The 25470-nt window shown below is 37.0% G+C and overlaps 1 long non-coding RNA gene across 1 annotated transcript; it reads right to left on the bottom strand.

Moving 5' to 3' along the window:
* Positions 1-362: 362 nt before the first annotated feature.
* On the bottom strand, positions 363-25470 carry LOC122236017. Its single transcript, XR_006214218.1, has 5 exons — positions 25404-25470; positions 24655-24735; positions 23205-23367; positions 5131-5208; positions 363-518 (listed from the first exon to the last, which is right to left on the bottom strand). It is a non-coding gene; the product is annotated as an uncharacterized LOC122236017 (long non-coding RNA).

Here is a 25470-nt window from a genome sequence, read left to right as displayed (position 1 = left end):
AAGAATAAATATAAGAATACAAGAGATTTAGATGTGCTATTTTTTTCTTAAACTGTATTTTAATTTCATAACTTTTATAATTTCTCTCTCCCCAGTTCTCCACATACATTCATAATTCCACTACATTGAGTAATGGTACTTAAAGTTCCTTAACACAGCTGTTCTTATTCCTTCCTTTACCTTTCTAGTTGCTGTTCCTTCTGCTTCCAAGGCCCTCTCCACCTATCTTTGTTCATTAGCTCCAATACATCTTTCAGGAATTAGCCTAAACATCACTTCTTTTATCAGTTAGCTTGCATAGCATTCAAGTAAGAGAAAACCTACTTAACTGGCTTAAATAATGTCAGAATTTATTAGCTCACAAAGCTGGAAATCCAAAGGAAGGAGATATTTCTAAATGAGCCTACTCCAGTCGTTCCAGCTCAATCAATATCTTCTTATTTCTCTTGGCTATAAACATCTCTCTGTGTTGCTTTAATCCTCAGTCTTCACAGATACAAAATGGCTTTTCCTGGATCCTGTTGAAGGAAGAGACCAGCATTCAATATCTGAAACAGAAAGCTTATTGTTTAAGTAAGCAAGGAAGAACTGTCTTTTTATGCAGACTCTCTCTGAGGAAAGTTGATCCTATACAGTGTTTTAGGAAGCATGGAATTCAGAGATTGGTGGGCTGTCAGAGGTGGGACTGTTCCTTTAGACATTAGTGAAGCCTTGCCTTTGGGCTCCTGGAGTATGGCTGTTCCTGACCTTCCAATGTTCAGAGACAGGGTGGGTGCCATTAGTTAATTTTCAGAAGTATGGTCAATGAACAGTATTGTCTCTGTTTAATTTAATAGCTTAAAACGGATTCTGTAGGATTCTTATCACGATAGTTGCAGAATAATCAGTCTCTTTTAAGAGTTGGGAACTGAAAAAAAATTTAAATCCATAAACTTCAATGTCCAAAGAAAGAGAATAGAGTCATTTCTGGAAACTCTCTAATGAGATCTTAGAATCTTCTTTCCTAGAAATCCCCACCTAACTTAATTTCACATCTCATTGGCCAATATCAGATTGTGTGCTTATTCTTGAATAAATAAATCCCTGTAGATTTAAAATGCCATATGCTAATTAGCTAAGAAATCACTTTTTTCAAAAGAAATCAACAAGGGAAAGGGAGTGGTATCACTTGGTTGGCTTAGACAAATCATGTCCTTCCCCTGCACCAGGGGTAAATCCAACAACCTACAATACGGAGAGGGTGAGCTGGATGTGGAGACATATTGTTCACCATATCCCTCTGGGAACATTCCCTGAAACATCTTTTGTCATTCCTGCAGGACATTTATACAATCCTAGCATCTCCGCCAACTTTTCTGGCAAATGACTGCCTACCTTCCTAATGGGAAAAGGTAACAGGTAACATTTCCAAAATGCCTTTGATTGTTTTCTTTAGGACAGAGTAAGGTAAAGCTCAATTTCTCAGAAGTTTTCCCCACCAGGACTATCTAGGGTTAGTCCTAAAATGTTAAATGCTAATTTTTAATTCAAATTTTTATATTTATAAAAGTAATGCATGCACATAAACAAAACCTAGTTTAAGGGAGAAATAAGCAAGGGTTGTTATGGAAGATCATAGTTGAAGTGAGTCTTCATGGGTGAGGAAATTTTAACCAAGTGGCTAAGGGTAGTCTAACACTTCATGTAACCTTGCAGGTGGAGATTGACAGTCCTACACATGATACTTTAGAGGAAAGGTAGAATTGTGAGGTTTCTTTCTTGTGAATGCTCAGGCTCATTCCTCTTGCCTCTATATTTATGAAATCTCTTATGTAATGGTCTTAAGGGGCATAGATGTCTTTAGACACCAAAGAAAGAAGGAGGAAGCAAGAAAGAGGAAATGATTGCCAGAAAAAGAAGTTAAAATGTGCCATAAACTGGTTTCATGACCCCAGCATTTTTCCAGTGGCAACATGTGATGATGCTGCAATTTGCTGCTATATGCCCCTTCAGAAATGGACTCACTATTCCCCACCTATGGGGATGCTGCCAAGAAATGACCTTTGACTCTCAGCTCTCTTAGTGGCTTAGATAAAGAAAAGTGACCTAAGATCACACCTCTTTCCAAAGGCAGGCTGCAATCAATGATTGACCAAAGTGAGGGTGAAAGTCCAGCCCATTCATCCATCTTGGAATGATTCTGAAGACTCATCTCAGCTGCAGAGCACCTTATAGGGTCAATGTAGGCCTCTGTTGATCTGCATTTCAGCTCAACTTCCCTTTTTGCCCAATCTGGCTTCTTTCCTCACCCTTCTACCCGTGTACTAAGTGCACTTCCTAATAATAAAATACTGTATGGTAACATTTACCTCATAATCTAACCCCCAGGGAATCCAGCATGCAACAGTTGTTATGAGAACCAGGAGTGTTCCAAAAATACAAATATTGAGATGGGATGTTGGAGCTAGATTGCTTTCTATCTATCCGACAATGATCATCAAACCCAGGACTCCACCGTAAGAATAGGTGAGTTCCAAAGAGGTGAAACTCCCAAACCAGGCAGGTTTGCCTAAGTTCAGAGTCCTGGTTGAGAAAGAATACAGCCTTGAAACCTGGTTTTATCTCATCCTCTCATTTTTTTTTAATTTCCAGCTTTCCGTGAACCATTTGGACACAAAGAATGGGCCCATCCTCCAAGTTAAGAGCTAGAACTCCCATTTTCATAAACTTATTGCAGAAAACAAGTGTTTCCATTATGAATTTCTTCCATTCATGGTTATTATGCCAATAATTGGTGGTAAGAGTCAAAGAGGAACATGCTGATCAAAGTGAGTAAAGGGTATATCATGAAAGAACAGCAAAGGATCTTGAATATATGTGTTAGCAGAGTCTGGGAGAGTACATTCTGAGGTCATGGCCTGAAGGGAATAGGTAAAATACAAATTGCAAATATATAAAATGTAAAAAATAAATATATAAAACATATAAATTGTGGGGGTGCCTGGGTGGCTCAGTCAGTTAAGCGTCCAACTCTTAATCTCAGCTCAGGTCATGATCTCACAGTTTGTGAGTTCAAGTCCCATGTTAAGCTCTGTGCTGACAAGTATGGAGCCTGCTTGGGATTCTGCCTCCCTCTCTCCTTTTCTCTCTCTCTCAAAATAAATAAACTTTTAAAAATAAAAGAAAATACAAATTGTGTTCCACTTCAAGTTCATATGCTTAAGCCTTAACCCCCAATATGTTGTATTTGCAGATAGGGCCCATAAGAAGGTAATTAAGGTTAATTGAGGCCGTAAGGATGGGGCCCTGATTTGATAGGATGAGAGTCCTTATAAGAGGAGACACCTGAAAGCTCACTCAACCTCTCTTTCCCTGTGTGTGCACAAAGAAGAGATCACACAGAGAGATGGTGGCAACCTACGAGCCAAGCAGCCTCATAATGAAATCTATCTTCCTGGCATCTTGATCTTGAGTTGCTAACCTCTATACCTATTAGGCATAATAATAATAATGTTTCTGTTGTTTAAGCTACCCAGTCTACTGTATTACGTTATGACAGTTCAAGCAGACCAATACCCCGCAAAGGTAATATGAAAAGCTCTAATATATGTATAAAATCCAAAGGAAGAAAGAGCTCTGCAGCAAATCCAGATCATGGTGCAAGCAGCTCTGTGGCTGAAGCCATTTGACATATTAGACCCTATTGTTTTGGAGGTATCAGTGGTGGGAAAAGATGCAGGGATGGGACCTCCCTAGGCCAGAAGGTAGGGGTGAACTGTACCTGCTGGGCCTGCCCAAATTTTTGACCTGGTAGATCCAGTAGAATACACCTCATGACTAACAGTTCTGGCTTCGTAGTTATTGAGTGTTCACTGTTCAGACACTCTATCTGTACCATGGCCAGGCAACACAGAAACTGATTTCCAAAAAGTATATAATTCTCCATTTTAGTTGGTATGGCCTTGCTCCAGAACACTAGGGATCTGCACTATGATTCTCTAATTGGTCATTGCATAAGCCCTCCCAGATTCTGCTCCACAATAAAGTCAATATTGCCCTATTTGCTGGGAGTCCTTCCAAAGGATTGCTGTCACTGTCAGACGTCTCTATAGCTTGCCTTAGATGAAAATAGTGGTCTGTCTAAGCTCATGCCTTCATCCAAAGGCATTCTTCATTTAATAACTGATACACATGAAAGAGGGAAAGGCCTAGATCCCTTGATGTTACATGAGACAATTCTGAATATCACTTTTGATGTCCCTGTGGGGGTTAGTGGAGGCCTTTATTGGGATGACTTCACAGTTGAACATCTGCCTACATCTGCTTCCTTTCTCCCTTCACAGCGTTGATCCCCCAAGCACTCCTTAATAAACATCTTAAGCACTAATCCCCATCTCAAACTCGACTTCCCAGGGAATCCAACCTATAACCAGATATACAATCAATGAAAATGGTTTGCAAGCTACATTTGCTATATCGTCAAATGTTCATGCCATACCCAATTTTATCTCTGTAAAATCAAAGAAAAATTTATTTAAGTTTTGTATGTAATTTCATTCCAGTGATAGAATAACTACTGTTTAAGGGCTTATTATCTGTGAAATTAAGTTTTAAAATAGCCTGACAGTTTTAAACTTCAAACAGTAATTACAACTGGGATTGCACAGAATGTTCTCTTCTTTGTTTTTAGTACCTGTGGGAGCAAATTAATTAATAAATGTAGTTTGATTTCCAAAAAGTTTGCACTAATAATAATTTCAATGACTGCAACCAAGGTCCTAAAAAGGACCACTTTCCTTGAAAGTCAGACAAATAAAGAATCAATGTTAATCCAAGATTGTTTTTCTTTCATGCAGTCCTCCTCACTTTTCTTAGTAGCTGGCAGTTAAAATGCAAAACTCATATAGATTTACTTATATCACTAGTGGAGGTATTTTGAAGGGTCTTTGGAAATATGTGTCTTTTAAGAGACCTAGACTCAAAGTAAATATTTCAGCACAATAAATAAATAAATAAATAAATAAATAAGTCAAAATTGAATAATATTTCTTAAATACAACTAATACGAATATGGATTCAACACACTAACCCTGAAATATGAAGGCCTGGGCGGGCGTTGATTTTTTTACTGAAGTTAACTTTTACACTTACCTCTCAAGTTCATTTGCATGCCAAATTCAGAAACTCGATTTGCATATTGCACTGAAGATTAACTAGCCTGCCACAGCTCTGAAAAGCAGAAGAGAGAACAAATCATTAATATCATTAGCTTAATATATTGTTTATGACAATTCCAAAGAAGGGGAATATTTAAAAAACTGGAAACCTCAGAACAGAAATTAGAAAGAAGTGTTTGTTTCTGAGTAGAAGAAAATGTGTTTAATAGTTTACTAGTTCAAGTAGCTCAGGCAAACAACCAAGGTAATTCAAATAGTAAGTAGACGTTATTTGGGGAGAACCAGAACATTAAAAGGAATGAGTCTTGATGGTCACATTACTCCTGCACTTTCTAAATGGTGCTGTAGCCTCGTATGTTTTATATACTTGTTGGAAAAGACGTTTAAACTTTAATTTGTGCCGTAGTAAAATTATATTATGTAAAGGGCTTTAAATGCTGAAGCTTGGTGTGATTAAGCAATGCTGAAACTATTGTGATGTTACAGAAAACTAGTGAAGTTATCTTCAATAAAAGAAACCAAGAGCTTCAATTATCTGCCCACAGATTATGATTTGAATTTGTGTATGTAAGCTTATGAAAAGAACTTTAAAGAAAATAAATCCCATAAATTTCTTTAAGAATTTTCGGTGGTATTCATGGCCAATTTACTTCCATCTCGGTTTCCCAGAATTTATAATAAGTCAAGTAAAATATCAGTTATCCTCTCAAAAACATAGATTTGTCCACATCTCTATCAACACATTGCTTCACAGATTTCAGACTCTTGCAAGGAAAGGACCAAATTCATCATTTGGGTGTCCAAATCATTAATTCTTCATGGTCAGCATACATCCTCCTCCATTTTTTCCACATGTCCAAATCTTATCTGATCTTTAAAGTCTTTTGAAAAATCTGTTTTGCAGGAAGCATTCTAACATTTCCTCAATAATAACTTCTTGAAATTTTCATTACATTAGTGTCTACACAACACTGTAAGCTTTTAATGCTAACCTTTTTACCATTATCTGCTTCTCCCATGTGTATCTAATTTGTCTCCCCCCACCCTTTTTTTTGAGACAGAATCTTTAAGCAGGCTCCATGCTCAGAACAGAGCCAGGCATGGGGCTCAATCCCACAATGCTGGGATGATGGCCTGAGCTGAAATCAAGAGTCAGACGCTCAACTGACTGAGCCACCCAGGCACCCAATTTGTGTCCTTGAAAACAATGTAAGTAATTTGAAGACAAATGTCATATTTTCTATCTTTGTATCCTTTGATGCCCACTGGGCACAGAGTAAGGGTCCAAAATTATTTGTTGATATATTGCACCAATATTCTTCTCTTATTTATGTAAAATTTTGGACAACTTAAAACTAAATGATGAGCTGATAAACTTTACACACAAACATTAATTTGTGATCTCTTTTTAATGGAGCTCAATATTATCAAAAATTTCAAGGGTAAGTTCCCACATTTATCTTAAGCTCCCTTTATTTTTCTTCATTCTATTTTCCCTCTATTCTTTAGACTGCACAATCTCTATCGATCTATCTTGAAGTTCACTGATTCTCCTACCAGTTCAACTACACTGCTTAGTTCCTATATATATATATATATATATATATATATATATATATATATAGCTCCTTTATTTCTTTAAGTATTATGTCCATTAGTCTCTGAACATATTTATAATGGCTTATAACCACTATTTGGAAATATTTTTTCTGTTAAATCTGACATCTAGTCCCTCTTATAAACAGTTTCTGTTGCCAGCTTTCTTCCTATATGTGGGCCACAATTTCCCATCTCTGCATGTCTCATATTTTTTTTTTGCCAAAAAATTGGAAAAATTAGGTCATACATTGTAGCAATTCTGTATACTTGTTGCCTCCCATCCCTCTAGGGAACCTATTTTTGTTGTTCGCTTCTATTTTGTTTTGTTATTTAGCTATTTCTGTTTCTGTCACAATGTAAAGCCTTTATGTGTCTCCTCAGAGGATGGGTCCTTAGGCATGTCACCTGAAATGACAGTATTAGCAGGGTTGTCTTTGACTCCCTTTCCATAACTTCTCTGTTAAAGTGACTGCCTCACCTATAAGTTAGACCCCATTAATTAATGGCTGGCTATTATTTTCAGCAATGCCCTGTATACATATTTATCAACAGTCTGCTTCAGTTAAACTCAGGAAGGGGTAGTTTTTGAGGCCAGTCTGAAATTTGTTCTGACCCTAGCAGGCCTCTTCGCTGTCTCATTTCTCCTTTCTCTGTTGAACTATCTGACCTAACATTTAACTTGCTGTTCACAATTAAGAGAAGTTATTGCTTTTCTAGAGCACCATTAGCCTTCCACATAGTATTTCCACACACTCTGTTTTAAATAAAGTCAGTTCCTTGGGGAAAGCTTCAGAAATATGTACTCTTATGGATTATTTCACCCTCTGAGCAAAATCTCTGAGCCCCTACTCTGGACACTGAGTGGGGCAGTAGCCTCTGATCTTCTTGTCTTGTCTCTTCTAGAGTGGAAACTTTGCCCTCTGAGTACCTTGGAATGAAGGCAACCGGGGCATCAGGGTTCTCAGGCTGCACACCTTGAGTGCGGCCTCCATTCTATGGGTGAGGGATAGGTGGAGGAAGGGAGTCCCTGACCTCTTGACCACACTCACCAGGAATTTAGGTTCTTCAGCATAGAGAGAATAAGGAATGTTGTGGCTTGTCCCTATCAGGGAAGTATGGTAAATCGTGATTAGGAGCTGAGGGGAGAGGGAGCCCCATTTTTTAGTTACACCCTCCCAGAGTTGAGCTTCTATCAAGTTGAGCTGTAGGCTGGAAAAAGAGAGAATGAGTTTTGACTCAAAGCCACAACATTTTTGCTGTTCTTATTGAGGTTTAGTAGATTTTCTTGAATAAGTGTTTCTTGATTCGCTCTATGCACATAGGACAATTTCCTATTGTCCTATGGTAGAAAGGTAGTTTTTTGGTTTTGTTCTTATAATTTTCACCAGCTTTCCACAGAGTTCCTCATGTCACCATCCTGGAAGTGGAACTAATGCAGTATTTTCATTTCTATATTAAAGAGGTAGAAACCATGTGTTTTATAACCTCCTAAGTCCACTTACCTAGTGAGTAGCAAAAGTGGAATATCAATCTTGGCATTCTACACTGTATCACTACATTGTGTTGATTACCATGATAAGGAATGTGTGTGTGTTTGTGTGTGTGTGCTTTTATGTGTGTTACCTTAACAAATGAACAATAAATTCCTCCATTTACCTAGCATTTGTTTACTCTGCAAGTCATGAGTTCCTACCATCTATGTGCCAGACCTGGTGCTGGAAATAATAAGTATTAAGTGGACCAATATCTCCAGGTAGCTTTCAATGCAGTAAGATTGATTGTTTAAGTAATCTTTTGCTGAGCAAGATTTTGCCGTGAGCATATCCAGTGACTATGCAAGACCCTTACTTCAATGTCTGCTGGATAACTCAAATTTAATCATGTCCCAAACCTAGTTACTGAACATTGCTCTCCCCAATCCGTTTCTACACCAGTTTCTTTGTATTAGTAAATGAAATCACTGACTTCCCAGGTTCTCAAGCCATGGAAGATGGGTCATTTTGATTCATCTCTTTCCCTTACCCCTCACATCTCATTCTTAACAAGCTACATAGAGTCCCTAACTGCAAAATACATCTCTGGTCCCCTCAATCCTCTCCTTCTCCAGCATTTCCCCAGTCAAATATCCCTCAATATTATCACCCTGCAATGGCCTCTTCACTGCTTCATTCCTTTCACTTTTTTGAACATATAATCCATTTTCCACTGAGCAGCAACAGTGGGGCCCTTGGAAAAAAATTTAAATTGAGTGTTGTAACTCTCTTCCAGTGGTATTCTATTGCATGTACAGAAAATTCAAATTCCCTTTCTTGACATATAAGCTCCTTTATTATTTAGCCTTCACTTACCTTTTCAGTTTTGCTTTTTTACCAAGTTCTGCTTAGTTTGCATGCTGATCCTCTTTTTATTTCTCAAGTACTTCAAATTTATAACTCCTACATTAATTTCATTTCCTGGAAAACTCTTGACTATGTATCTATTTGACTGACTCTTCCTCAATCTCCAGTTCTTATTCTAATTCTCACAGGGATCAATGACCATAACATAGCGCATAATACTATTTATACCTTTAAAAAATTACTTCTTCCTATATCGCTTTAAATGCACTTAAATCTATCTGAAATAATCTTATTTACTTAATTTTATATTGTTGCTTCATCTTCCTGGAAAGTAATAAAGCATTTAATAATACAAATTTTAAAATAAGTTAATGAATGATTGAATAAATGTGTGAATGACATAATCTACAAACTGCATGTTGAGAAATGTCTTTAAAAGGGTGTATTAATTAGGGTAACACTACTGTATATAATTGTTTAAACATAATAGAAGTTTATTTTTTGCTCACATTCATTACTCCTGACCAGTTCTAATCCAAGTGATCTAGAGAGATCTTCAGAGATCTAGAATCCCTCCATCTTAAGAACCCATGACTTCCAAGATTATCAAGCTTGTCTATATCAAGTCAGTGGAAGAGGAAGGAACACATACAGAAATTGTACCTTTACCTCTACCTTGATCCAGAGTTGACAAACTTCCCTGAAAGCACTATTTATAAGTTAACATTTAGACACAAAAGAGGATGGAGCTGCTTCCAGCCACAACATTGTACTATGGGGTACTCATGATTACCTTAAAATCTGGAAATCTCTCTGACATTTTTTTAAATGAAGAATATATATTTTTTAGTTGTATATTTTTATATTTCCTCTATCAAGCTTATAAACAAAGTTGATATGTAGAATCCCAAACTAACTATATTATTTTATTTGAGGAGCATACCCAGAAACATTTATAGATAACATGGCAAGCCTAACATTTCCATAAGTAAGACCTCAAAAGCATGATTTATTGTGTTAACCTCATTATTCTCTCTATGCTAGTTTTCTTCATTTTATTTCTCATTCGTCCTAGTTTCTTTAAATGATGAAATAAAGTTCCATGCAGAACACATACAGGACAAATAAAAATATATTAAAGCATATATAATAAAATATGCAACTGAATTTTTAAAAATATATACATTGGAAAGGTAAATTTATAAAAGAAAAATTGCATTTTGAAGTGTAAATTATTGAAGAGAAGAGTTTTAGTTCTTGAGAATTTCTAATCTCTCTTTTGCAGATTCTGTGTTGTTTTCACTGGTGACTCCCACATGTCCCCAGGCACCAAGACATAACTATATCACACTAGAGGGAAGTAACAGTGTTTTACTTCCCTCTAACACCACCCAAAAAATGTCTTAGGTGCTTTTTAAGTTTTCAGTGGACATGCTGGATCAATAAACAGGTAACTTAACTTTTGTTTTTCTCAATGTTATCCTCGCTAAAGGGGAATAATAATAGCATATATCTCAGTTATTTTAATGAAAAATTAATAGCCTATGTAAAGCAATTAACAAAGTGCCTAATAGTTTGTACAGCCCACTATTTTAAATGACACACAATGTTTGCTGGGTCTGTTTTATGGTAATATCACATTCCACTTCTGTGGGTGGTGCTCTAGCTCTTTTATTGACTAATCCAAATTCTATTTCATAGGAGAGGAAACTGTAGCAACTTGGTTTTATATTAATTAATTTTCTCCTGTCCCCTAACTGACATGAACAATACTAATAATGGTGATGAAGAATTTTACTTTGTTTTCAGGTAGAAAAATTGCAAAAATGATATTACCCCACCATGAATGGAAGCTGCTAGGACTTTGAGTCCCTTTTAATTATGAATATTATAATTATGAAAGTTTTCCCCTCCAAATCTATACCCCATCTTTCTTCATAAAGCTCTTCATTCTGTCTACCTAGAGCTAGCCAAAATGCAAATTTTGAGAGCACCATACTAAGACTGCTCTCGCTTCTAACTCTCAGGAGTTCCCCAAAACTACCCTCAGTTTAAATGATTTTCTGGAAGGACTTATAGAACTCATTCAAAGCCATTATAGCCATGGGGATGGTATGGTTTGTTACATTGAAAGTGTACAAATAAGAATAAGTCACAGGCAGAGACACATAAGACAGAGTTTTGAAGTGTTCTAAATCTGAAGCTTCTGTTGTCCACAGGAAACATTACCCTCCCAGATTGATGTGTGACAATGTACACAGAGTATTGCTAACCAGGGAAGTTTGCCTGAGTCTCGATGTCTAGAGTCTTTATTGGAGATTGATCAGGTAGGCATTAATAGATTATTTGCCCACATGGTGGAACTCATTCTCCGGGCCCACTGATTTGTGAATGATCCAGAGTTCCCACTAAAAATCAATCAGTAGGTCTTTCTATGACTATTGTGTGTGGTCATTCTCCACCCTAAATAAAAGTACTTCCCTCTCGTATAACATAGGTTGCCTCTTAGAAGCAAAGGGCAAAGGGTCAACGTCTGTTTGGCCAAGGCCAAATTCTTTATTATACAGTGTCACCAGCAAAAAGCTGCTGATAATTTGTGTATAGGTCAACTTTTGCCCCTAAAACATATGATTCTGTGTTTTTATATCCAAACTTTCAAAGAGAGAAACCTGAGTGTTTGGTTTGTCTCTATCATGTAGGTCATGTGGAGATTTCAGCTAAACCACTCCTCCAAAGTCTTCTAGTTTACAATAAACACTAACCATTATGATTTTATTTTTTTAATTTTTTTAATGTTTATTTATTATTGAGAGGCAGAAAGACATAGAGTGTGGGCAGGGGAAGGGACAGAGAGAGAAGGGGACACAGAATCCAAAGCAAGCTCCAGGCTCTGAGCTGTCAGCGCAGAGCCCGATGCGGAGCTCCAGCTCATGAATCGCAAGATCATGACCTGAGCCGAAGTCGGTCGCCTAACCAACTGAGCCACCCAGGCGCCCCATTATGATTTTATTAAAATAATCATTGCATATGTACATAATATGTATTTATTTTCCTGGAGTTAATTATTTTATGTACCTAATAGCAAGAAAACATTTATATGCAAAGTAAGCAAAAGAGGAAATAGTCATTTAGACTTTGGCCATTGATTTTACTCCATTATCCATATCTTAACTTTTTGATCCAAATCATGGTTTGTCCATATTTAATTCAGTGAATGGAAAAGTATGGCTTTCATGAGTAATCCACTTTTATGTCTAACTTCTCTTTGAACCATTAAAAGACTTTTCTTTTGCTTGATCCAAATTACTCTTGCTCAAATTTAAATGAATTTTCTTTGTTCTGTTTTTAGCAGTCAGATCAAGCACTGCATTGGAGAATGAAAGTAACACAAAAATTACCACTAACCATTTCTCAAATACGTCAAAGTCACTTCAAATTCTAACTCTTTCTTCCCAGATTTTAGCCATTCCTCCCACATGGGGTCATAGAAAATCTAATAAGAAATAAGAGTGCGAGAAACTCTCAAAACTATTCAAAAATATGCCCTTTAATAAAACTTCATGCAAATGGATTGCCTGGACTGTATTTTTTTAAGCTGCTTATTGCATACAATAGAAAAAATGGTCTCCATACCCCACAACAGGACATGGAAACAACTATAGGGTTATATCTTTTGCATTCTCAGTTTCTAAATGTTAGAAATGTTATGATTATGTTGCTAAGCAATGTGCAAATCAATGGCTCTTTGGGATCTCGTATCCTTTGGAAGAAGATATATTTAACAGTTTGTTTATAACATATTTTCCTAAATGTAAAATACCTACAGCATTGTTAAAACACCTGGCTTTAGGTCATCTAATTAAACTCATTGTAAACATATCTTAGGAAGGTTTATTTTCTAACTACATTATGTGAAATATAATGGGAGTATTTGTGTGTGCGTGTGAGAGTGCATGTGTGTGTGTGTGTGTGTGTGTGTGTGTATTTCATACTATTTTTACCTTTACATTTATACTAGATGTGGAATTTCTGAATTATCTAATGTGAACTTCCAAGTGATTTACAGGAAGAACTGTTGACACTTATCACCTAGCTTAGAAGTTCTAACCATTGCACTGAGCCATAGAATCTTTCCACCAAGTCTTTGCTAAAGTCTTTCTTCTACAAAGTCAGGGCAACTTATTAATAATAGAAATTTAATCTAAGTGGAAAAACCTGGCAACATTTCCTAAAGTTTCAGAGGGGTTCAAGAATAACTCTGGTTAAGTCCCAGAAGTTCTAAGGCCCCAGAACTGAACCTTATAGGAATTCATAAATGAAGAGCATTAATATATTTTACCTGCTTATTCTTTCATGCACTCTTGAATTTAATAAAATATTTTCTGAATGCTAACTACATGTTAGACAGAAATAATATAAAGCCAAATCCTATGTAACATATTTCTTCAAGATACTTACATTACGTTTGTCCAAGTTAATAAGGGCAAAAGACACTGTGATTTGACAAAAAATATGATTCAAGTATTAGAGTATGAAGGATCCTAAAATTTAGAAAGTAGCAAATGAGAAAAGAACACAAAGGAAAAAAAACTACTGGACATAGACACTAAGGCATAAAATGTTCCTGTGCATTTGGGTAAATACAAGGACCATAGTGTGTCTGGAGAAATGTTTGAGAGGGCAGAACAAGTGGGGGAAAGGCTATGTATATACCATGCCATTCCAAGTGGCAAAGAGAGAAAATTAGCAGCTTTGAGCTGGTTATTCAAAATATCAGTATTGAATTTAGAATAATTAAATTAATAGTAGTGAAAGTGATAAATTGGAATTGGAGATAGACAGGGTTAAAAGTAACCCTGTAAGCAGGGAAGCCAAATTGGAGAGCAATTTGGAAATGTTGGGGGTTATTAAGTGACCCTATTAAGAGATTAGAAAAAATTGGACTAAGTAGCTCTGTGTTTAGAGAGGAGAAAATTAAGAGAGGGTATATTAAGGCTGTGTAAATAAGAGAATATGATATTCAGAAATTATAAGTTATAGCAGTCATTAATCCTGTTCACTAAACACGTCTGGGTTTCCAGGTTGTGATCACATGGAAGAATGCTGCTCCCTGAACCCTTGTTTTGGAGGGTAAATTATAAGCCAAAGTTAGATATTTCACTTTTGCCCTGGAACGTTTATTGAATTGACAACATGAAACCCTCTAGCCCTTCCTTCCCTGTGGTCCATGAACAGCAGCACACACATCGCAGGTTGCTCCCACAGGCTGTGTTCCTGAGAAACTGAGACGACTGGAGCTCCTTGCAGACCTGCATGGGATCTGCAGCATGAATGAGAACTAAACCTCTACTGTTCTAAGTCACTGATGTTTTCAAGCTGTTTGTTACCACAGCATAACATACCCTGCTCTGACCAATTCAAAAGCCATTGGTGCAAAACAACAACAACAACAACAACAACAACAAAAACCCGCAAATGAACCAATAAACCCAAATGGAGAGCTCACAGACAGACCTGCATACAGATACACTATGAATAGGGTACCCCACAGATCAACTAGAAAATGAAAGATTGTTTGGTGTAGAAAAACTGGCTCACTATATGGATAAATATAAAACTGGATCCCTACTTAATACCACGCAAAAATGGAAAGCTTAGATGGACTAAAGATTTAAATCTAGAATAAATGTTCACTGGAAGAAATGTTAGGAAATCACTATGACCAAAACCAAAAAAATAATTTCTTAAATAAACTTTTTTTTTTAATATATGAAATTTACTGTCAAATTGGTTTCCATACAACACCCAGTGCTCATCCCAAAAGGTGCCCTCCTCGATACCCATCACCCACCCTGCCCTCCCTCCCACCCCCCATCAACCCTCAGTTTGTTCTCAGTTTTTAACAGTCTCTTATGCTTTGGCTCTCTCCCACTCTAACCTCTTTTCTTTTTTTTTTTTTTCCTTCTCCTCCCCCATGGGTTTCTGTTACGTTTCTCAGGATCCACATAAGAGTGAAACCATATGGTATCTGTCTTTCTCTGTATGGCTTATTTCACTTAGCATCACACTCTCCAGTTCCATCCACGTTGCTACAAAAGGCCATATTTCATTTTTTCTCATTGCCACGTAGTATTCCATTGTGTATATGAACCACAATTTCTTTATCCATTCATCAGTTGATGGACATTTAGGCTCTTTCCATAATCTGGCTATTGTTGAGAGTGCTGCTATAAACATTGGGGTACAAGTGCCCCTACGCATCAGTACTCCTGTATCCCTTGGATAAATTCCTAGCAGTGCTATTGCTGGGTCATAGGGTAGGTCTATTTTTAATTTTCTGAGGAACCTCCACACTGCTTTCCAGAGCGGCTGCACCAATTTGCATTCCCACCAACAGTGCAAGAGGGTTCCCGTTTCTCCACATCCTCTCCAGCATCTATAGTCTCCTGATTTCTTCATTTTGGCCACTCTGACTGGCGTGAGGTGATATCTGAGTGTGGTTTTGATTTGTATTAAATAAACTTTTCAAAACACAATCCAATAAGAAAAAAGTATAGAAATAAATCTAAAACAATGGAAAAAAAAACCCTGCAATCCAAAAACAAAAATAAACAAAGGCATGTCAAATCCTTTCCAGCAGAGAAAAACAAATGAGATGACAAATAGAAGAGTGATGCTCAAAATCATAGTTATTAGGGAAATGCAAATTAAAGCAATAAGGACACAACACTTTTCTATTAGAAAGCTGTCTAATACAAAGTGCTGGGCATGTATAAGCCCTCATTCTCCACTGTGGAAAGTTATACTGGTGAGACCTTGCTGGAAAGCAGTCTTGAATTACTTAATTAAATATAAAATATATACAATCTGCTCCTGATCACACATCCCAGCAAGATTTTCACGAAGGTAGTTTAGATGACATGTAAATAGATGCTCAGTGAAGGATTGTTTATGGAGATGGGTGGAATAGATGGGTAAACCGTGGTGGCAGTGCATGATGAAATATCAGGAGGCAGTTAGAAGCAACACATTAGAGGGAAATCTAGGAAGATAAATAAGCTTAGAAATGTATTGATTACTTTTTTGAAAAGTAAATTATGTCATATAATCCTATTTGTGTATATTCAGTCTGCAGACAAAATGATCATTTGAAAAGGAACACTTAAAATAATAAACACAATAAGCACATTAATATTGTTGCCTATGTTGAGTGGAGGGTGTAGAACAGGAATCGGGTAAAAGGATAAAGAAGAATGAGCAAGCATGTAGAAAAAATAAACAATGCATGGAAAAAAAATGGTTCTACATTTCAAATGCTGTATTGCAACTTGAGAAGTTAAGTATGCTATGAAATAGCATAAGAAACGCCCTTCATTTGAGTTAACATTTGGAAACTAATTTTAATCATCCATACAAATTGTCTAAGACAGAGATAAGAATATGTTATGATAATATATGACTATGTTGCAATTGTTATGGGCAAACCAGTTTGATTCAAGTGTTATCAGAATAATTTGTATGCATGGATTCCAGTGGGATTCAGTGTGTCCTGTCATGAGACATCTCAAACTTAACTATGCATTGTAAAATTGGGCCGTTGTTATTTTTTTCATATTTAAAGCTAATATTTTGCTCTGCCCGCACTCAGATTTTATTGAATTCCTTTTCCCCCACTATTATCTGCCCATACTGCTCATTTCTTGAACATTGGGTCACACATTCTCATAGAAGATAGACCCTATACTTGGTGCTAAGAATGATGGGTATTTGAAGTCACCTTGGTGGCTCGGTCAGTTGAGCATCTCTGACTCTTGGTTTCAGCTGAGGTCATGATCCAGGGTCATGGGACCAATCCCTGCATTGGTCTCCTCGCAGAGCATGGGGCCTACTTGGCATCCTCCCTCTCTCTTTCCTCTGCTTGCGCACTCTTTCTCTCTCTAAAAAAAACAAAAACAAAAACAAAAACAAAAAACAACAAAACAAAACAAAGAAACAAACGAAACCCAAAAATGTTAAGAATGACAGATAAATAAAATAAAAATGTGAAAATAAAAATGTGAAAAACAACATGAGCTATGACTTTGCAACCTTACTACATGGTTGCAAAGGACACAGATAGATATTAATACCTATATCATTAACTAATAATTCCATGAAACAAAGACAGGAAGAAATGATGAACCTCCAGAATACAGCTATGCAGGCTGCTTGGATAAATGGGATTTGTGTGAGGGCACACACAGTTTGTTAAGTGTCTGACTTTGGCTCAGGTCACGGTCTCATGGTTCATTAGTTTGAGCCCCATTGGGCTCTGCACTGACAGTGAGGAGCCTGCTTGGGATTCTCTCTCTTCCTCTCTCTGAGCCCCTCCCCCGCTCTTTTCTCTCCCTCAAAATAGATAAACTTTATTTTAAACAAAGGGATTTGTGGGGCACCTGGGTTGCTCAGTTGGTTCAATAAAAGCACTTTCTTACTTGTGTCTTGTTCAACATTAATTTAAACATACAGACTTTAAAGGATATTAAGGAGGACATTAGTGATGAACCGGGTGTTATATGTAAGTGATGAATCACTATATTCTACTCCTGAAACCAATACTACACTATATGTTAAGTAACTGGAATTTAAATAAAAACTTTTAAAAAAATCAAGAAAGTAATAAATAATAATTGGCAACTTTATTATTCAACAATAAAATAATTTTTAAAAATATAGGTGCCTGGGTGTCCCAGTCAGTCAAGTGTCTGACTCTTGATCTCAGCTCACGTCATGATCTCATGGTTTTCGAGATTGAGCCCCACGTAGGGCTCTGCGCTGAGAGCACAGAGCATGCTTGGGATTCTCTCTCTCCCTCTCTCTCTGGCCCTTAACCTACATGCACATGCACACACTCTCTCTCTCTCAAAATAAATAAATAAACATTTTACAAAATAAGATAAAAATAAAAAATGAAAATAAATAAACATACAGATTTTAACTTAGTATCAGAGTTCTGGAATGATGATTATGCATACTTGTTATGTCCTTGTTTGATACCAGTTCGTTTTTTGTCTTCATCTCAATCAATACTTTTCTCATCCTATATCTAACTAATAGTCTCTAGCTATTTGTACATTATCATTAAACACTTTTTTCCATTTTTATCTCTTCCAAAGGGAAGCAGATCTGTAACACCAATAATAGTAACTAATAACATAACTAAATTAGAGACTTGAGCATAAGAGTGTTTTTCTAGTGGGTTAAAAAAAATCCTTGCTTAAAATATTCTGAATATATTCTCACATCAGCAGTTTTCCATGATTTCTCACATGGAAGATTAGTAAGAGAATTATTAAAAATTAGAGGAATTCTATAATGCTTTACATGAATGCAATATATTTACTTATATATGCTTATATATTTTTATATAAAATATATATCTATATTATGTAAAATATACATTTATACTATGTAAGATATATATTTTTCATTATATAGATTTCATTATATATATATATATTTTTTTTTTTTTCCTTCAATACCAGAAGTGGAGGTTATGGAGACTTTGCTCACTGCTGTTATTTTTTATGACAACCCTAACTACAGTGGAAAACTTTGAAAAGAGAAACAACTTTTGCATTAAGATAATCTATTTTTGCATGTGTGTTTCTTTAAAATAATTTCTAAACATAATTGTAAACATGACCATCTAATGCCATGGAAAAACATTATGTCAACATCAAGATAAAACCGAAGCGAGAAGTAGAGCCCGAGGCAATAGCCAAGGGTGCCGTCATGCTTTGGCAAGTAGCTCCTACTTACAGAGAAAGGTTTCCTTCTTTCAAATGAAAGCACATGCTTCTGCTATAGAATTAAACAGATTTTTGAGTCCTTGGTCTCACCTAAATTTTGGTACTAACATTCATATTCACTTTAAATGTCTTGTAAAATATCTAGCATTTTGAGTCTTGTTTCTTCCAGGAGCACAAATTAAAAATGAGTAAAGTAGAATAAATTAATTCCTTGGAAACAACACACATAAATCCAGTCAAAAGCTACATTGCACGATTCATATATTAAAAAAATTAAGCAGTGCAACTAAAAATGACTGAATATTAACTTCCTTCTCATCAACAAGCAGATGGTGAGAAGAAAACTCTCAGATTTGAAGTCTTAGAAGACAGATATTGGGAGTTTTCCTTAAAGAAAGTTGCCTAGAATTGAATGTAAGTTCCCAGAAAACATTTTGATCAAGAAATTAATTTTCGGAAGGTTTCAGTCTTGCTTCGAGACTGTTTTTAGAGTATGTTTGTGACCTAATTCCAAAGAAAGTGACAAAATGCAAGTAAAGAAGAAAAATTACCATGAAGCATGCTCTGTATCTAAGTGCCATTTATTTCTATAGATGCCAAGTTAACCATGCTGCTGCATTTTGATAACATAGGAGAAAACGCATGATTATATTTCACCATAAATGGATTGTCCCCTTTTACTGCTTTACACCTTACAATGTGGTCTTTGGTTTTGTGTACGTATACAAAGTTTTCTTTTATATAAAATCTGTCATTTAGAGCTTAGTGGTTAAGAGAGTTTCTATAGTCAGACTTCTGGATTTAGAAACCTGCTCAGCAACTTGCTAGAGTCATCTTGAGAGAGTCCCTTCTGTGTCTCAGTTTCTTTATCTGTAAAAGGGGGTACAACAGTAGCATCAACCTTACAGGAGTCTTTTAAGGATTAAATGAATTCATCCGTTCAGAATTCGCTAAATGTACTATTATTAATGTTGCTTAATCTAGATTAGGAAAGACATGAAGAGCTGTAATTATAATAGCAAAAAGAATACAAATAAGTGGCATGAGAAATTTAGTAGCAAATGTACCATGGTGCGTTTAATCCTTCCTGAAGTGGTCTCAAGGAAAGGCAAACGGATCAGGGACACTTTAGTTGAGCACTGGAGAGTGAGTATATTTCCAAATGACAGATATGTGGCAAGAGACTTACAGAAGGAACTAGAAAAGCATGAAGTCATGAAACTGCATGATATACTCAGAAAATATCACATAGTCGTGTGTGCTTGGAATGTATATTTAAAAATAAACATCTTTATTTGATTAATTGATTCATTTTCTTTGAAATTGTGGTACAGAAACAAATGGGGAAATGATTGGGAATCATTATGCCTCACTCCCTTTGCTCAATTTTCCTATTTTTCTTTATTAAAATCCCACCATTATTAAGAAATTAACAACCTCTTTGAGTCAAATAGGCAATCAAAATTCTGGCCAATCCACAGACTTTTTGCTAGGTGACAGTTCCTAAAACAACAGGTTACAGGTGGATGTGCTGACTGAAACTGAACTTCAGCATTTATTAGGAAGTCTGACTGAAGTCTCTCTTGGCAGAACTGGGCCTCATCAAGCTGGCTAACGATTTCGATACTATTTGCAGTATTGTGGGCTGACTGTGACCTGCTTCCTGCTCTTCGAGAGCTGTGTCAGTGAGCATGCATTTGTCATAGTGCAGATACAGAACCCAAAGCAAAAAACTTGTGAATTAAGGAAAAGCATGTGGAGGGCTTCCCCAGGAAAAGTCCCGCTGTATAGATCTAAGTCCTTCTGGAATGCATGTTCTCAGGCGTCTGCATGATGTTCTTGAGGGATATGGTGCACTCCCTATCCCCGTAACTACCCTACCTGTTATTCTCTTGCCTCTAGACTGAGGTGGACTCTTAAACATTCTTGGGGCTAAGTTGGATTTGGGATCAACACCTTCCACAAAACGTGCTGTCCTGGCAGAGGCCTGGGGGCTCTCTGTAAACACACTTGGACTCCTTCTTCTGTTTCACTTGTGTACCCACAATCCCCGGTAGGGTTCTCTATCAACAGCCACAGTTCTGTAATAAGGCTTGGAGGCAGCCCAGTAACATCACTATTTGCATATGAAGTATGCTTCTGATTACGTCTATGCTCAGATCACCCCCAATTGCTCCCCAGCATTAGTCACCATTTCCAACTTTCCTTATAGTTTACAATTCAGCATAGGGCTTTCCTTCCAGATTCATTCTGAACAAGGCCTGTGTTTTGGGGTACTTGATGTTCCCTATACTTTTCTCTATACTTTTCCTATACTTCTCCTCTATCATAGAGGTTATCACTGTATAATTATTTATTATATTATTTAGACCTATGTTTGTCTATTATTTATAAATTTTCTTCACTACTCTGTGAACTCTGGGAAGTGGAGGATCTTCTTTTATTTACCTTTGTCACTCCAAACTCCAGAAAAAAAAAAGTCTGGCCTAAAATATGTGTTCAGTAAATGTTTCCTGATTAATGGATGAATTACCAGGTTTTTTCCAAAATAACTTGTAAACTACGTAAAATGCTAATATTAATGATTTATTTCTTTGTAAATAAGAATTATCCTTTTACTAGGATCTTTTTAAAACTATGACTACTTTTTTAAGCAGCACAAATCTTTAATATAACTATAAATCCCTTTATTGGAAATTTCTTTTAACATTGGAGTATCTAGGGATGCCTGGGTGGCTTAGTCTGTTGAGCATCTGACTTCAGGTCAGGTCATGATCTTGTGGTTTATGAGTTCAAACCCTGCATCAGGCTGTCTGCTGTCAGCACAGAGCCTACTTCAGAAGCTCTGTACCCCACCCCACCCCCAAAATAAATAAACATTTAAAAAAAAGATTGGAGTAACTAAGACCGAAAGATGAGGAATAAATGAGAGAATCTAGATAGGACTCTGAGGGCAAACTTGTCTACTTCCCAATTTCTCCAAAAATAAAAGTGCCTCAGATCTAAACCAAAGGCATGTACAGTGTTTTCGCGCCAGCCAACAATGGTTGCTACTCATAATGGAGAGCCGAGGAAATCTTCTAGCTACTTAGTATCTAAGATAGATGGTATGGATTTTAAAACAAATGTTTAAATCCACTTAAGCCTTTTACACAGTGAAGGTTAAGTGACCATTAAAATGGGAAGGTTCTATATGTTATTTTAGTACACAGACAAAAAAAAAATGCATCTACTACAAAACATAATCCATTAGGTTAATGATCTATGCTGAGGTGGCAAAAATATATCAGGGAAGTGATTCATTGATTCCGTCAGCCTCTCCCTACATCAACTTGCATTTTCAGAGAGATGCAATGCTCATTTTTCTTTGGATCATTCTGTGGTAAATGATGACTTAATTTCTCTGTCAAAATAGCATTCTCAAAGGCAAGCCCAGAAAAATTACACCAAATAGCATCATTATGCAGTGTATACTAATCCAAGTACATCTCCATTCTTTCTCAGGTGTTTTTTGCTTGTTGGTTTTGTTTTGTTTTGCAGTGACTGCTCCTTCAGGACCATATTTCTATATCTGGTATGCAAGTCAAGTAACAGAAAGGGCAACTAAACTGTGTTCTTGAACAGTTGCCATGGATGCAGTGCTAGGAAATATATATTTTATTAAATCTCCTTTTAAAAACCTTCTCCCAAAAGTCATACTTCATCTTGGAGATTAATAGTTTGCAAAGGAAATATGATGTAAGCTGAAGCACACTTCTGGCTGTAACCGGCACGGCGAAATTCAGAGCTTGTGCTGGGTCAGACACAGTGCGTCTCCCGGCATCCCGTAATCAGTGCGGTCCTCCTGCCAGGTGACTGTGGACTCTGGCAGTGCTATTTCCCCTTTTATTCCTCAGGTACAGGGATAGGAGAAGTTTTCTGCATATTTTAATACCAGTATATCCTCACTGGTCCCTTTTTCTTTTCCTTCAACCCTTTCATCAATTTGCAACCAATCACTAAAATGATTTCCTCTGTTTGAAATTCCTAGAATGATTTCTGTTTTCTGACTAGAAACTGACGACTGAAGTAACTTTTCAGTCAATTATGAAACCTAACTTTTTCCGCATGTTTCAAAAGTCTGGAGCCTGGGATGAAAGCTGCAGATGAAGATATTTTTTCTCTTTATTTCTTTGTGTGTGACTCAGAATTTTTCAGTTGACACATCAAGAAACCCCAACTCAGGTTGAGTTAAAAAAAAATTAAAAATTTGGCTCATTAACTGAAAATTCCAGTCAGTACACAGGCATTACATATGACTTTACCAATCAAAAACATACCTCCGACATCCAATCTTTGCTCTCTGTTGCGGCTTTCTGCTGGCCCAGACTCACAGCTTCAGCAGGTCCCAAGCTTCACATCCTTCATTACCCCAAGCAAAATTCCAAAGACTCCCCACCTATGGCACATATTTGCTCCACATGCCCACTTCTGTGTCGATAGCTGTTAGCACACAATGTGATGTACTGATTACTTTAGGCAGTGTGGCCCCACTCTTGAAACTCAAGTAGAAGATAATTGCTCCCCAAAATTTTACACTTGCAGGAGGTACACCCTAGTAGCTCATGTAGGAACTAATTTCACCCCCAAAGTGGAATATTGACAGTTGAGGAAAATTTATTTCAAAGAAAAGTGAAGCACATTAAGTAAAGAAGAGCAGGAATGGATGTTGGTCATCAAATAAAAGACAATGAAACCATGCATATAGCCTAACCAAAAAAATAATTTTATCATTGTAAAGATCTGCAAATGTCTCTTCTTGGAGACCTTTAGGAAGTGACGAGCAGGTCCAGTACAAATGTACCATGATTACTCTCTCTGAGAGTGATCACAGAATTCTAAATTGAAGAAGTATACCAATGACACATACTACTAAAATGTGTAGTATATCTCTTGTAATGGACTAACAACAAAGTAACTGATATTTATGACTTTTTAAAGTGTATTTATTTATTTGGAGAGAGAGAGTATGTGTGAACATGCACGGGTGAGAGAGGACATGGGAGGGGGAGGGGCAGAGAGAGGGAGAGAAAATCCCAAGCAGGCTCCACGCTGTCAGTGAGGAGCCCAGTGCAGGGTTTGAACTCACAAACCATGACACCATGATCTAAGTCGAAATTAAGAGTCGCAAGCTTAACCAACTGAGCCACCCGGGTACTTCTATCACATTTTATGTTGGACTGTTAATTGTTTCTAAATCTCTATACTCCTCTTTCTAAAAGTAATTGGTTTTATTTAGGCATATAGCCAGACCTGTAGCAAGTTGAGACCATGTGGCCAATTTTGCACCAATGGAAACTGAGCAGAAGTTGTGTATCACCTAAAATGAAATCACCTTCCGAGGTGCCTGGGTGGCTCAGTTGGTTAAGCTACTGGCTTTGGCTCAGGTCATGATCTCATGGTTCATGAGTTCGAGCCCCATGACAGGCTCTGTGCTAACAGCTCAAAACCTGGACCCTGCTTCAGATTCTGTGACTCCCTCTCTCCCTGTCCCTTCCATGTTCATGCTCTGTCTCTCTCTCTCTCTCTCTCTCTTTCTCTCTCTCAAAAAGAAATAAACATAAAATTTTTTTTAAAAAAAGGAAGAAATCACCTTCCAAAGGTAGGAACATAGTCCTGGTTCTGAGAAAGCATGAAACACGCAAAGGAAAAGGAGACTTTAGCTGAAGGAACCTGAATTCCTGAAAGACCACATGGAACAGAGCATCCTTGCAAGCCTAAACCCCTCACCTCCAGAAAGTCATGTGACAAATGGTGTTCTCTCTTCTTATAAGCAGCCCAGTCTTCACTCTAGGCCAGACTAGTTGGCGGCTGTTAAAATTTAGATTAAAATTAAAGTAGAAATTCAGTTTGTCAGTCACACCAGCCACACAGTGCTGTGCTAGATGATGATACAGGCCCTTACTATACACTGAGGACTGTGCTGACAGGTTCACGTATGCTATTATTGCATTTAATCCTCACAGATAACTTGGAAGGTTGGCACTCTATTCTATCTTTTAAGTAACTGATGCTTAGGAAAGTAAATTGCCTAAGGAATCATAACTAGGAAGAGGCAAAAGCAGATAATACACCTAGGTTCTGGTGACTCCAGTACACAAGCCCCTTACAGGGTTCCATATTGCCTCTTGTCCCTGTAAATTCATTTCTCAACAGAACCAACATGTCACGTAGCTGAACTCTTATTTCCTGAAACTGCCCTGCCTTTGTCTCTGCAATGCTGCAGTTTTCTCCTTCCCCTCTTATCCCTGATCACTTCTTTTCTCAATCTTCTACTCATTCCTCTTTCTTTCGGCCCATAAAGTTGGAAATCTTCAGTGTCCCAAGCCTCATCCTCATTATTCTCTTGATTTCTCTTTATTTGGGAGAAGTGATTGATCTTCAGTGCCCACAATATCACCCACTTCCTCTCCTATGCTTGATTCCCACTTCTTTCTTTGGAATTCCAGATCAGTGTTTTTAACTGTCAATATACTCACTGCAGTGGATTGAATCTTTGTATCCCCTCCAAATTCATATGTTGAAGCCTAATCACCAGTGTGACAG

The sequence above is a fragment of the Panthera tigris genome, chromosome F3 (genome assembly GCF_018350195.1).
Source record: "Panthera tigris isolate Pti1 chromosome F3, P.tigris_Pti1_mat1.1, whole genome shotgun sequence".
Taxonomy (NCBI): domain Eukaryota; kingdom Metazoa; phylum Chordata; class Mammalia; order Carnivora; family Felidae; genus Panthera; species Panthera tigris.
Note: the sequence above shows the minus strand (reverse complement) of the source record. Positions and strands in the feature narration are given on the sequence as shown.